The sequence below is a fragment of the Atta colombica genome, unplaced genomic scaffold (genome assembly GCF_001594045.1).
Source record: "Atta colombica isolate Treedump-2 unplaced genomic scaffold, Acol1.0 scaffold21, whole genome shotgun sequence".
NCBI classification, from domain to species: domain Eukaryota; kingdom Metazoa; phylum Arthropoda; class Insecta; order Hymenoptera; family Formicidae; genus Atta; species Atta colombica.
The window spans coordinates 399,574-415,318 of NW_017259305.1; the positions used below are offsets into that span (position 1 = coordinate 399,574).

The 15,745-nt window shown below is 32.0% G+C and overlaps 1 protein-coding gene across 1 annotated transcript in view; it reads left to right on the forward strand.

Moving 5' to 3' along the window:
- The window catches only part of LOC108687612 (RNA-binding protein Musashi homolog Rbp6), a 453,571-nt gene that overhangs the window by 137,609 nt on the left and 300,217 nt on the right, over positions 1-15,745 (forward strand). The gene's annotated exons all lie outside the window — the stretch shown is intronic.

Sequence of the window (15,745 nt, forward strand, 5' to 3'; positions counted from 1 at the left end):
TTCTTCAGCACACGACGGGACGGCGACGTGATGCAAGGACAAACGAAAACATCGCGACGTGTGCAACCGGGAGTGCAAGACGACGCTTCTCGACGGACCGGATTGCAAAATGGCAACCCGCGGGATTATTGTACGTACAAGAGATTTACCGTCTGCGGCCCTTTCGCCGAGCCAAAGGGCGGCCGAGGTCGCTATGGCAACAGACAGACGGAAGCCAGCACCTACCCTTCTATTTCCCCGGATGCGAGCCGTCGGCTTCGCCATCTCTCGCTCTCTTTGCGTCAAGTGATTCTGTTGCTCCATCCTGCAGTTTCCATCTCGCCTTCCACCACTGTCGCTTGTCCTTTTTTTCTCCTCGTATTCCTTTCCCTCTATTTCTTCGCGGTCGTTGTGCGTCGTCGTCTCTTCAATCGCTCTTCAGAGTTTTAAACATCGTTGCGAACCGCTGCGCTCGATGATCTCGTCGCGATTTTTTTCCGTTTGAAGACAGAATTTCCGATGAACAAAAAAATAGACGCTACTCTTGTATGCGATATCGTGATCATCCATCATCTATTATGTCGGTTTTATCCAATATAGTTCGGGGAATGCATATGATTACGAACATAAAAGTACGAAAACATAAAATTTAATATGAATGGAAGCACCATTTTTTGTACTTTTATTTTCTATAAATGAAATATTCATCTTTGAACAGGAAAATTTTATGGATGGCCTGCATGATAGTGCACAGATTCAAACGACATTCAATATTAATTTCTGGATGCATATGCATGCGCATACGCAAAATTAATTTAAGCTCGATAAACAAATTTTTAGCTGCGGTGAAGCAATCGCAGATTTATATTATTAGCTAATACTTGTTATTCGTTAAATAAATATTATATTATCAGGATTGATCGTATATAATTATTTATTAGTCATTTATCACAAACATATTTAAAATGTTGTAAAATATTTAAAAATTCGCAATTGAATTAATATATATAATATATGCGTTCACACTGATCATTTTTACTTAATCATGTAAAATAAATACATCCACAAAAATAGTTTTAAAATCCTTTTTTTGTTATCCCGTATTCGTAATTAATTATATTATTATTATGCTTATAATTGGCTAGAGGAATTGAATGCGGAGATAAAAGCATGCGAATTAAAAATTAAAATTAAAATACAGAAAATATGAATGAACTGTTAAAATAGCATCTTTCTTTTCTCCAAAATCCGTACTTCAAGTTTTTTTTGCGATAGTTTAGCCCAAGATCGGTAAAACCTTTTAAGAGACGATTTCAGTTGTTTAGAATTTTTTGACACGTTGTAATTAAATATTTGTAATAATCAGTTAGCAAGACGCGTGACGAATATTTAGGACGGTATCAACAGGTGGCCAAGGTGGTGCTTTTTTTCTCTATGCTTCTTCTTCAGTCTTGGTATATCCGGTGTTCGGTTAGCACGCGCGAATCGTTTAATTCATAAATAACTTTTCATTGGACTGGCGAGTTAATATTTTCAAACGCGCTCCATGAGATAGATTGTATACTGTTCTGCGTACCATCGCTGAATTTGATGGATTTCTGTTATCTCTATTAATTAAGTGAGTCATACATACAATGCTTTTATTCTTTGTATCGCTTTATATTCAATCTTTAATGACTAGATATGATAGTATGAACAATGACAATGTAAACATGTTTTTTTGAAATAGAATTTAATAATTTTATTTCTTTGATTTCTTTATATTTATTAAGTATTTAGCATGTAAATAATAGTAAATAATACGAAATATAAAATTATTGTTGGACGTTAAAATTGATATAACATAATTATTAATATACTTATAATTATAATATGTTTATGATATATACATGAATATAAGCAATTATAATTTTAATTATATTAAGAAAATAATTTTGAACACAAAAAAGACTTTGCGTTTAAAAATTGCTTAGTATGTGTATATGAAAATGCAGATTAGTACATCGGACCGTAAATATAAAGACTAAGTATTGAAATTAAAATCCCTAATAAATAATATAAAATTGCAAATTTAAAATATAACGCCATTGTTATTGTTCATCTCGTCATCTAATGCAAATTATGATAGTCGGCAATTCATATTAATAGAGAGCAAACTAAAGTTAAAGGCTTTTATGAGAGGAAGAGCCGAAAAAGCGGTGCTAGAAAATGCCAAGTCAGGATCAGTGCGCCCTATCGAGTTATTTCAGCGCTGTGAGATAAGCGTTATTCCCCACGGTCATGAATATTAACGAATTCCGGTGTGCTAGGATGGACAAGACTTGAAAGGGACGGACTGGACTGCGGTGTGTGCGTGACAATCCGCGAATGAAATTAATTTTCCAGCTTCACGACGAGCTACTATGACGCCTCAACATAAATTATCCATCGAGAAGCGAACGCGAAAGGCCGTATTAAGCATTTTTTCGATAAAAATAGTTATAGTCAAAAATGTTTTAAACATCAATTTTGGACGAATTAACTATTGAAGTAGAAATATACTGCATCAATTGAGATTAAGCACTTTTTTTTCATGTTTAAGTATATTACTTTATTAATTATATACACTTTTTTTTAATTATATGGAATGCCAAGAATAGATGTCAATAATATATTTGATTCATCGTACAAATTTGAATAAAAATTAGGAGAACATAATTTTTTTATATATTTATTATTCAGATTTCATTAAAAATAAGATGCGAGAGAGAGAGAGAGAGAGAGAGAGAGAGAGAGAGAGAGAGAGAGAGACAGAGAGAGAGAATATTTAGCCTTTATATTAACTTTATAAACTTTATATTAACTTTATAAAGATATCTTAACACAGTTAAATATTAATATTCATCAATTATTTAACTTGAATGATGACAAAATGATACATAGATAATTGAACGAAAATAATATGGATAATATGAGATTATATTATTTTTATTTGTAAGATAATTAGTATATTAGTATTGATTTCTTATAATAAAATATTATAAAATATTTAAGAAAAAAATTGTTTGTTTCATTACAATATATGTATTTATTACAAAAATCTGAATGAATTAGAAAAGAATTTGTTTTAAACTTTTTTTATTTATATTATAGAGTTTATATTATAGAGTTTGCAGTTCGAGCAACTATTTTTTTAAGTTTGTATTTGAATGAGTCATCTTCTTTAAATAAAACACAGAAACTTAATCTTTTCTTCCAAAAGGATTAAAAATCATGTTCGAGTGCAACTCAAGAAGTTCGCAGACAAATCACACAGAGCAGACCAGATTTCTCCTCATTCTAGCTTGTTCTCGTTCTTCCATCGAGCGAAGGACAATAATTCCGTCACTAATTGAGTTACGTCGCGGCCTAAATGCCCGATGAATATTCATATCTTTTCCCGTAGTACTTCGCGTTTCTCGTTGGCGCCACCGTGGAAAGAAAAAGTTGTCAGGAATTAAAAACTCAATGAAATTATAAAATTATGTTCGCTTGACATTTGGCAAGAATGTTGCGAAGTTTTACTATTCTCTTTTCTTGCCCACTACGTGACCTTAACCTTTTTATGTTTAAGGAATTGTACACTATATCCTTGGGAATGCATATCAATAAATGTTTTCTAAGTAATAGTTATGATTATGAAAAGTATAAATTATTAAAATAATTGTAAAAATATGAAAGTAATATTTTATAATATAATGCATATTTATGTAAATAAAAATAATCTTATAATGGTTTAATAACAATAAATAATAAGCATGAATTACAAGCCAGATTTTTATGTATTTCAAATTCTTAGAACATACGTTTTGACCTTATCATCTTCAGTATAAAGAAATTAAACGCAAAATTAATAAAATGGTTAAATACAAATTATACAATTTATAGTTACGCAAAAAGTTGATAGTATTTCTTCATATCTATTTTCTGCAAGAATGCAATGCTTTTCGTTCTGGTAATATTATCAGTTATATTCTTTCATTATAACAGTCGCAATAAGTCCATAATGATAAAAATATTGAACATGATGAGTCATTAAATAAAAATGTACCGGAACATATTCTGTTATCAAATTAATAGAATAAATTATAAAAATAACAATGAATAAATGATCATTATATTCAAAATTATTAATATATATGATCCTTCTTTTAATAAATTATTAATTAATTATATTAAAGTGTGTGTTAATAAATAAAATTATTGTACACATACCTCAACTGCGATTGATAAATCAGGATATAATCAATAATTGAAACAATGAGTCACAATTTACAATGAGAAACAATTTATTTGCAAGAAGCAAATGCGATCAGAGATAAAAATTGAAACTAGTTCAGTCAAATTGCTTGTATTGTATTATTGAGTGTGAGCGACATTCTGTTGCTTTATATTAGCTTGTTAAGAGAGGGGATGAGATTGGAAGGAGAATAGAGATAGGAAAGAAACAAAAGAAAAAGGAAGAGAAGAAAAGATTAGGAAGACGAAGGAGGCTGCAAAATTTGTAGATAAGAATTAGATATTTTTTATTTTTGTTTTGTTTGTTCGATCCCAATTTTTGTTTTTTAATGTGAACCATTTCGGAGATCAATCTTTTATTGTTCGACGGTTCCTTGTCTAAAATCTTTACAACTTTCCAATTAAAATTATGATTCCAATTAAAATTATAGTTAATACGATCGTCGATGGAGAACAGTCTTTTTATTAATATCCGAAATATGTTTAGTCTTGTTTTTGTCATTTAGTCTTGTTTTTAATTTTCTTTTGGTTTGTCCTACATAACTAGCTTCACAGTTATCATAAGAAATTTATATATATAAATTTTATACATTTTGATTAAGTTAAATGATCTAATCTATTTTTCCCTTCAGTAAGGCTTTTTAATGTATTTGGAATTGAATAGTTTATAATTACATTTATATGCTATAGGTAAAAAACTTTCAGAAATAAATTTTATATATGGAATTGTAAAGAATTTCTTTTTATATGGACATTATGTTTTATATTATTGTTCTATGTGCGGTATTTTAATCTTTTCTCAATTGTTGAAAAAATGAAAGGAAGAGGATAGCTATTATTTAGAAAAATATTGATAGCATCAACCAAGTTCTTTTCATGGAAACGAGGAGACAATTTAACTATTTTATTTTAATGAAAGAAGATAATATCCCTTTTGTGACACAAAAGATAGTGTGAAAATTAAGAAATCTGCCCGAACAGGTGTCCTTCTTGTATCTGTCAAAAATAATCTTATGCTTATCAATCATAATCATAGTGTCCAAAAAACTTAATTTTCCCTTATTGCTTATCTCCATAATAAATTGCAGTCTGACATATAAGTCTGACGTATAAGAATTACAGATTTCTAGTATTATATATACTATCTAGTGGAGTTGTTAAAATAATGTCATCCACATAACGGAAGTAGAACAATAAATTAGCTGATAATTTTTGGATCGCAATTTCCTCGAGATCTTGCATAACTATGTCTACAATAATTGGCGACAATGGTCCATCGGGGCCGAAAATTTGTTTATAGATTTTATTATTGAATGAAAAATATGTAGAGTTAAAAACCAGACGGATGGAGGCTAAAAATTCCTCTAATGGAATTTTTATCTTTTTTGAAATATAATCCCATCTTTTTTTAACATTATTTAACGCCAGTTCTACTAGAATGTTAGTGAACAAGGTCACTCAAGCGATATTAAAAATGTAATTAGAAATCAAAATGGGTTCCATTTAATTTCTCGATTAAATGGAAGTCATTTTTTATGTAACTAAGGTAATGTGCTTTTGGTATACTATTGATAATAATGTTATGTGAGAATAAGGATAGAATGTAGAAAGGACTATTAATTGAAGATACAACTCTTAGAGAATAACCAGACTTATAGATTTTAAACCATCTGCTTTAGACAGATTACTATCCGTTGTAATTTCCTATATGTGAAATCATCAATAAAACCACTCTTTTTCCATCTTATTAATAAAGAACGTAATTCAGAAGTTAACTTAATGTAGGATCTTTATCTATTATAATATATGTATTCTTGTCAGAAAAATTCTCTTATTATGTACATATATAATCAATTTTATTCAAAACAACAATGACATTACACTTATCTGTTATTTTGTAATCCAAAGTTCTAAATGATTTTTAACAAATTTGGTTGTTAAATTTAGCCTCTAAAATTTGTTTTTCAACCGCAATTAATTGAATTGAATCAGTGTAACATCTATTAAGAATCTGAATAGAATTATTCCTGATAAAATTAACAATATTCTACTGTTTATTTGATTTTTAATATTTTTAATGAATTATATAACTGTTTTATCAAGATTGCTTTTATTAATTGGTAGTCCCAAATTCTTCACCTAGTTGTAAGAGAAAACTTCATCAGGAATACCAATATCATTTAAATTTACTAATTGTTGTGTATTAATTGTTTTTTAAAGTATTTAGAGAAAAAGCCTCTTCAAACTCATTTGAAATATGAACATTAAATGACTAAATCCTTCAATTAATTGATATGAGAGCCATCATAACTAATAAAAAAACCGTTAGTGTCATTGTTAAAATTTGAACAAGAATATAAGATAGTTTAATTTTTTCTTTTATTCTTTTTGTTCTGAATTTTTTCATTGTAACCAGTCTATTTTTTATCAATTTTATCCATTTGTTTGTGGAAATAGGAATTATTTAATTTATCGTGACATATAAAGAACTCATTAGCTGTAGAGAAAATATTTGATATTTTATTGTGCTGAATATTCTCAAGTCTTTTGTAATAATAATTATTATACAATGAAATATTATTAGGTTTCATTATCCAATATAAATGCGATGGAACTATGTTAGATTTAAGATTTCTTTAAAAACTTTCAATTCTTTAAAAACTTTATACATATTCTGATGTTGACATTGAATTTAACTAAATTGCATGATTTCATTAATAATTTACAAAATTTTTATTATTAAATTTGGTTCTAATAAAAGAAAAAGAATAAAGGAAGTGATCATTTATTCGTTGTTATTTTAATTTTTATAATCTATTCTATTAATATAATCTATTCTATTAATTTGATAACACAGAATATGTGCTGGTACATTTTTATTTAATGACTCATCATGTTCAATATTTTTATCATAATGGACTTATTGCGATTTGTTATTAATATAACAGAAAAATATAACCGCGCACGATAATATTACCAGAACGAAAAGCATTGTATTATTGAGGAAGATAGAAGATATGAAGAAATACTACCAACTTTTTGCATATATATCTATTTAAAATAGTTATCATGCGATCATATATAAATAAACTAACCATTGAAATTAGTTCTAAGATGAATTTGCTGAAATTATAGCATTATTTTTATCATTATTGCAAAAAGAAAAGATTGGTTTAACAAAGACGCTTTTTAGTGAGTATTGTTAAAGAGAGGAATTTTTCTTGCAGTTATATATATTCGTAAAATGTTTAAAAAAATTATTTATCTAATTTTCTCTTTATAGAGATAATTATAAAGAAGAGAAGTTTTTTTAACGGATTTTTTTAGTATTAAATTAATTTTAAGGGAAGGATATTCATTTATAGATTTTATAAAATGACAATTTTTATAAACTAAAAACGCGTAGACTTATTTTTTAGTATAATACGATTTCGTATTGTCGCGCGCGTATAAATGCTGTTACCTTATCATTAGCGAACGACTACAATTGCGGATATCGTTATCGCGTCGACCACAGCACGAAGAGGCTATTGAGCAGATTTTTCTTCGCGTTTTTCTCGCTCGGCTTAAACGTCTCGCCTGGTCGCAGCCTGCGGCGGCCGGGCGGGCTGACTTAGGGAGATTGCGATTTGCATAATGCAATTCAACGGGATCCCGTTTCAAGGAAAAGTCAAGAAGAACAGGGCAATTACAATGAGACTCCATGGGACGCGCGGTGGCTTTCACGGCCTTGCTACCGGCCACCTAGACGATGTCAGCTTTATAAATATTCAGCCGGTCATTAAGGCGGCGTGGATAGAGAGAAGTGAAGAAGTGGAAAAAGGGAAAAATAGAAGGAAGATAGATAGAGAGATAGAGGAAGAAGATTACGTAGAAAGAGAAAAAAAACAAATCCTATATAAAAGTTGTTCGACTTGACGCGTTCTTGCTCTAGTTGGTCGTAATTCGATTCGATATACCGTCGTAATGGCGGTGACTATATGACTGGCGCTTTTAATGCAGCCGCACAGCTTGTATCCGGAATTATTATGCGGTTAAGTTAATCTCGTGGAAACATTTCAATCCACGTCGTGGCGGAAGTCCTGCGAGAGCAGTTTTACGGGCGCAAAATGAGAAGCTATTGTCCTGCTGGGGAATTGAAGGGGAACATTACGGGTATAAAAACACGGTTTCACATCTTGGAACATCGTATAATGTTATTTAATTAAGTTTGTTATTTTCTTTTATTGATGAAATAAATTAATATGTATCATGTATTTATACGCGGTGCTTGAATGAATATACTATGTATTAGATAAGAATTGAATACATAATTTTTTGTTTAATTAATTAATTACGATTCTCTTTTCTCTCTCTCTCTCTCTCTCTCTCTCTCTCTCTCTCTCTCTCTCTCTCTCTCTCTGTTTATATCGCGATGTAATTTTTTTTATAAATATAAATAATTAAATATAAAAAAAACATGCAAAAAGTCATCAGTCATTTTTATTTAACATTTAAAATATTTAAAATGTAAAATGAAAATCTCTTTCTGTCTTCTTCAATTTCTACAATACAAGTTTATGTGTACAAACCAAGACAAAGGGATTTCAGCGGTACAGTAAACGCTTCAGGTAAATGCGAAAAGGGAGATATGGTAGGGAAATAAGCGACACGAGTCGGAAGATCAGCGAGCTCGCGGCGAGTTTCGCGTGTTTCTCACCTCGACGTTAGAGCTGATTGTCTTCATCTCGGCAAGAGGAAAGCGGATTAAGGCGGTTAGTTAAAGAGCAGTTACTATATTGTCGGTACGAACACACAAAGCAGCGAACACATGGTGGATGAAACTTCCGGGGTGAGACGGGATAGCGAACGTAATACGAGCAGGAAGGAAAGGGTTAACGGGCAGAGAAAAGGAGAGTCGTTTTCTAAACTCTGAACTATAGCGTTGGAACGATGGTTGGTAGAATGCGAGGAGTGTGCGTTCACCGAACTAGGTTCGTAACTGGTTTCAGCTACGAAGCTACGACCCGACCCGGGTCGAGGTATATCGCAGTCGGCTGCAATAGCAGAAACTGTCGGGCTAAGTAACTGCCGGTACTTACAGTAAGTTCGCGCGCAATGAGACCGCCTACATAAATACACCTAATACACCGGCGCGGAGCGGGCGTCTCCTCTTCCCCGGCCTTGCAGCCTTATCCTGCGTCGCGGTAAATTCTCGAGCTGGAAGCATAGCCTTTCAACGCGATACGAGGGTAAGGTATGCGCGAGCTGCATTGAGCTGATTTACTTAGCATTTTATTATTTTCCTTTCTCGTGTCTCGTGTCTTTAGCTGTGATATAAATGGTAAAACCGTTTTTGATTATATTACAATGATGACGACGTACAATGCGTGTTGATATTATTATAATTGATAATTATCTTTGAGCTATTCAGATTTGTAGCGATTTAATTACAAATGACAGATGAAGTTTAATAATAATATTTTTTCATTTTATACAAAGCTATTATACTTCGCAGATAATCTTATTTGAACGATACGTATGTATATTTTAAGTTTATAAATATTTTTTTATTAAGCACGTATATTTTACTGGGAATAGTAAACAATATATTACATTTTCTTTAAAAAGTTACTTAAACTTAGTAAATTTTAATTTTTAATTTTATATTAAATTTAGTTGATGAGAGTATTTATAAAATTTCCTACTTGTGTATAGAATTTTTAAAACATTTTTAGAATATTGTCAAGATTTTTTTTTTAATTAACAGATCTTTTCACGCTTCAATGATTTATTTTATTAGAGAGTACGCATAATATTCCATTTGAAAATGAAGCTAGAACTGTAATTTCACGAATATTAGAATTAAGATGCTATTTTATGAGTTGAAAAGCATCAGTGATCTCGTGATCTCAATCCAACTTTCAGCGTCAATTATTTAGTTCAAGATTAGATGTCGTGCTACACTTTTTCCATGCGTTTTCATTGTCTGGCAATCAATTTTGGTCATGTAATTTGTTTTGATGCTGAAAATGAGCATTGAATATCAGCATGAACAGGCACCTTTACTTTTTGAAGTTTATCTTGCAGTTATCCTTTTATTTTAACGGAGCAATTTCCGTCGAAACTTTCAATAATGGATGAATATCCTACGGAAATTTGAATATCTTTACGATTTTTCATCAGAGTTTTATCTTATCAAATTCTTCTGAGGCACTTCACGCACTGAATTATCGTGAACTGATTTCGGCTGGGATTTTTTCTTGCGGCACGCGTCTAGAATATTCTTATTAGAGAGGCTTCGATTTTCCGGCGCGAGGTAAGGGTAAGAGAGACCGTGACAAACAAATGCACCGCATCAGCCCGGTGTGACACCCTTCCGTAGCTGGGACGGGGAAGCATGCGAAAAGGGCGATGAGACCGGTCGGTTAAGTTGGTAAAGGTAGAATGAGAGGGAAGCGATCGTGGTCGAGCGGCGAAGATCGGGGTAAGAGAAGCAGGATGAAAAGTAGAGGATCGTGGAAACCGTGCTCAAGTAGACAAGGGACACGTCAGCCGCCATCCTTCTACTCAGCCTTTTATAGATTATTCACGTACAATGGCCGGGGGTGACGAGTGGCCCGATGGCAGGGCCTCGATGGCGCATTGCATCCGCGATAGATCCATTCTTTATCCCGGGAACGACTCTCGAGTGGCTCTCGACTTCTCTGATATACCGTCATAAGATTGGTAACTTGCCGAGATACAGTTTTTTTCATCCTTCATTGTGAATAATTACCTTAAATTAAGATTGAATCTCCGCGAGTCTGGAACCAAGTTTAGTCAGGAATGCGGAATGAAGATTGCACGTAATAGCGTTACTAAGCAATCTATGTGTTTAATTTTTCTTTTTTAATTAAGTCCAACGGTGTTCAACAGTGTTTACAATATTACATTCCGTAAAATTTTCACAGGAAAATGTGCGACGATTTTAATCTTTCAGTACAAAAAAGAATTACAATTTGCTTTGTTTAATAATAAAATGTATTTGAAGATAAATGAATCAATGCAACAAACATTTTGTAAATTTTCCTTCTACACAAAATTTTATATAAAATAACTTCATATAAAAATACATAAAAATATCTGTATGGAATTATAAAACATTTGTACGAACGATCAAAAAACACATTTTAAGTATAATTTTGCTACATAACAGATTATATATTGAGAAAAAATATCGAAATGTTGCGAAATATACGTTAATTATAATATTTTCCTTCGATATTTATTAGTTATAAAAAATTTAATTGTAATTACGAAATATACATTTCTGTTAAATAAATCTCATTAATTGCAAAAAAATAAAATAGATGATTTATTTGCTAAGAATGAAATTCTATTTTGTCGTATTTAAGAATTATTTCAGTAAAATAAATATACTCCTCACAAATAAATTTTTAAGTATCTTTTTCTCAGTGTAGTTTCTTTGTAGTAAGTAAAATATGAATACACTGCAGTGTGGCCAGCTTGCCCCGATAGTGAAGTAAATTGATACATATGACGATATAGGTTCCTATATAAACTTCATATTAAATTAAAACTTAATAGAAATTAAAGAAACAGATCGCACATATGTACTTATAAAGAAAAAGATGGTATAATATATATATATTTTTTTAAGTGTAAGATTTTTGTCACAAAATAAAATTTTTTGCAAACTATTTTAGATGTAGCTTACTTCAATAGAAATATTAAATACAAAGCATTTTATCAAAGTTAAATTAAAATTGAGTGTTAACATATTGATTTCTTACGGCAAAGTAACTTGCTTGAACATAAATCAACCTATTCCATTTTTACATATGTTTGATTTTTATCGTTTTATTATGACAAATTACTCAAATAATATATTGTATAATAACAAAAACTTTTTTGTTTTTCTGAATTAATACTACGTCATTGAGATTTAGTCTCTCAAAAAACATTAATAAATATAAAATTATGAAACACTCAAAAATTTACTTGTCTTGAATCAGATTTATCTCTTTTTTTATTGTATTGTATTTATTGGGTTGTCCGGAAAATTCGTGCCGATGTTGAAGGAAAATTGAAACGCAGAAAATTTAAATTTTAGTATACATTTATTAAATTATATAAGTTAGTCGGCACCAACTTTCCGGACAACCCAATAATACTTATTTAATTGAAATAAAAATTGAAGAAAGCTATCTATGATATAAAAGAGATATTTTTCAATAATTTTCCATTATTCCTTCTGCGATAAATACATAAACGCGGAACACAATATTAACTTGCCTCTTGTGCCAATAAGTCTCTGCTTCCTTTACTATTACTATACATGATTGATCCAATTAATGATTCAATTAATAATTTTCCAATGATTATTAGTGAACCTATAAATTCTAATGAAATTCCGGTGATGCTCGATGGAAAAAAAATGAATTATTCGCGTGGCTTTCCGATGTCGTTGTTCATGATTTCGGTACATTGCGCGCACATCGTCATAAATGCGCTGTTGTAAAAGAGAGTGCGAGAGAGAGAGAGAGAGAAAGAGAGAGAGAGAGAGAGAGAGAGAGAGAGAGAGAGAGAAAGAGAGAGAGAGAAGGTCCGGACGAACTCTCGTTTCGTTGTATGCAAATGCGAACTGCCCGTGGTGTTCTCGCTCGTGTTGTTTGGCGTTTTAATGCTGATTGGACGACTGCCGATTCAGCGGCCGTTCGTTTGCCGCGATTGTCGCTTCGGCCGTGCGTACTGTGAAAAACCTTCCAAAATTCGATACGTATATAGTTGTCGTAGCCACATGAGCAAATCGCAAGTTCACTATGTGATGTATGTACGATGCCGGATGGCATCGTGAACGCTATGAACCGCTATGAACCGTGTATTATATGTATATTGTGTCTTTCATCTATTTTTTAGCCAATCGCGACAGTATTTAAAAGGTATTTAATATTGGAAATATTGAAAACTTGCAATCGCTCTCAATATTGTAGCCAAAGAAAAATCGACTTTATATTGGTTCAGAGAATCAATAAAAAAATTGTTTGCAAATTCTAGGATATCTTGTATATGTATGATGATCTCATTATTTGCATATTTTATTTCATTAGGAAATATTTGTACATTTGTGGAATTAATATTAAGAATTAAGAAAATTACGGAAGAATACGGTGGGTAAATGGCAAAATTTTTTGCAGGAAGAACAATCTCGTATATTCGTGTATACGTGTCGTGTGTATTGATACAGCGATATTGCAATAACTGTGGCCGCTGGTGCAATTCGCTGTTATAAAATGAACGAGGGAGTGAAACTAGCTTTTTTCCAATGCCATGTGGAAACACGAAACATTGTATTGTGCCCTTTTCGAATGTCACCGATGCGGAATAACAATCGACTACCTTCCGATTTCGCGTACGCAAATGTACATATTGTTGCCGCCGGTCTCTTTACTTTTCTTAAGTATGCACCTTTTTCGTCATTGACTTGATTCAAGATATCGCGTACTCGAAGAAATCGATATAAGAGGAAGTTGTCGCGATACTTTCATGCAGCTCGCACTCGACGCATCAGAATCACCGTACATCGCGGATGAAAGCAGACGAAAGAAAGCGACGACGCACGGAAAGCGGAATGGTTGAAGAGGGTGGGTCGAAGGCTCGGAGGGGTCGGTTCCATCAAAAATTCAATCCATACGAGTATTCGTTGTTTCGTCGGTGGGAAGAAAGCGGAAGCAGTAAGAGAGGCGTGAAACGTTTTGTAGAATTCTCGAGACGTTGCCGGCAGGTTCGGGAGCGGTTGCTTCTCGGGAGCGGATGAAGGAGTTGAGGGAATGTGTGTGTGTGTGTGTGTGTGTGTGTATGTGTGGGGGGAGCGACGGGAATACGACGTTCCGCAGGGAACGGCGAAACAGAAAAAGGGAGGCAGTCGAAGGAAAAGAGGCGGAAAAGAAGGGGTTTGCGTGCGAAAGGTGGACGAGGAGAGGAAACACGCGGGGAGGATTGACGGGGATAGCTCGGTGGCGCGTTTGGTTCTTGAAGCATGTGTGCCCCATAAATAACATGTAAATATTTTCAATAACTGCCGGGGCGGCTCCGGCATGAAAAATGCAAACCGCTTTGCGTCCGGCTCTCGGCGCGTTGCATTCCCTCGTATCGTCGTATCGCTCATCCCTTGTTCGTGGATCGGCCGATGGTATCCATCCCCTTAGCTTACGGCGTCGAACTGTCTTTTAATATATCCGTGTGTACACGATGTCCGGTGTGAAATTTATGACATAACGGACCGCGCTAGGCCCAATATTCGTTTCGCTTTAATCCTTTAGATTTTAATGTTACTGGCAGTTTCTATGAATTTGCATGGGTTTCTGATGAATTAGTAACCATACACTGTTAGATATCTAAACTGTTAGATATCTAAAAAGCAATGATAACCTAATTTCTTGAGTTAAAAGTAACATTTTGTTATTTTTAACTTCCATGTGTATCAAAATTTAAGTTAATTATTTAAGTTAATTATTTAAGTTAATTATTTTTGTGGATAATTTCAAAGTAAATAACGTCCACACTAAATGTATACACTTATATATATAGTAAATAATAAACTTTTTGAGTCAAATTTAATACATTTTCTTGAATCAAATTGTTTAATTGTTTAATTTAATTGTTTAATTAAATTTTTTTTACTTAAGAAACATTATTATCAAATATGTTATTATTAATTATATGTACGTCATTTAATGAAGCTTAATCTATGATAATTATAATCATATATAGCATGATCATATTTCCAGTATTAGTTTATTGTTATTTCTGTAACTAGCACATATTCTAAAATCTATAATATTATAAATTGAAATATATACTATTTTGATTGATTATTGTTATAGACAAAGAATTAATCCATTGTTAATCTTAATTCAATACTGTAATGGATATGTTTGTAATCTAAACTTGAATTAGTGATATGCCACTGCGTAATTAGTGATTCAAAAAGAGAAAAGTTGAAAAGAAAGGAAGCATTTGAGCGTTTGAGTGTTATATAATTAAAATATCGATATTTGCTCTCAATTCCAATATCATATACATACACTGAATGCATAAAGCAGAATTAGCTGGATTAGGGATTTCCACATTTAAGGGATTAAGATTTTAGTTGAATTTCATTGTGAATTGATTACCAGTGACTAATAATAATAATCAGTGATTATCCACTGATTCAGATTTAGAAAAATAAATAAAATCGCGATATATCACAAGTAGATATTTCAAAACTGTTTAAAGTGATTCTTTTGGCGTAATTTTTAAAGAATAAAATAAAAAAACGGTAGTAATCAATTATTTTTTAATGACTACTTTTAATCGCGGAAATAAAAAGAGCGGAAATTACCTCATTCAGAGAATTAATACTATCGTATCTCGTGATTTACGAGAATGAATTAATACGAAAATGTATTATGATCACGAAAAAGAGAGAGAGAGAGAGAGAGAGAGAGAGAGAGAGAGAGAGAGAGAGAGAGAGAGAGAGAGA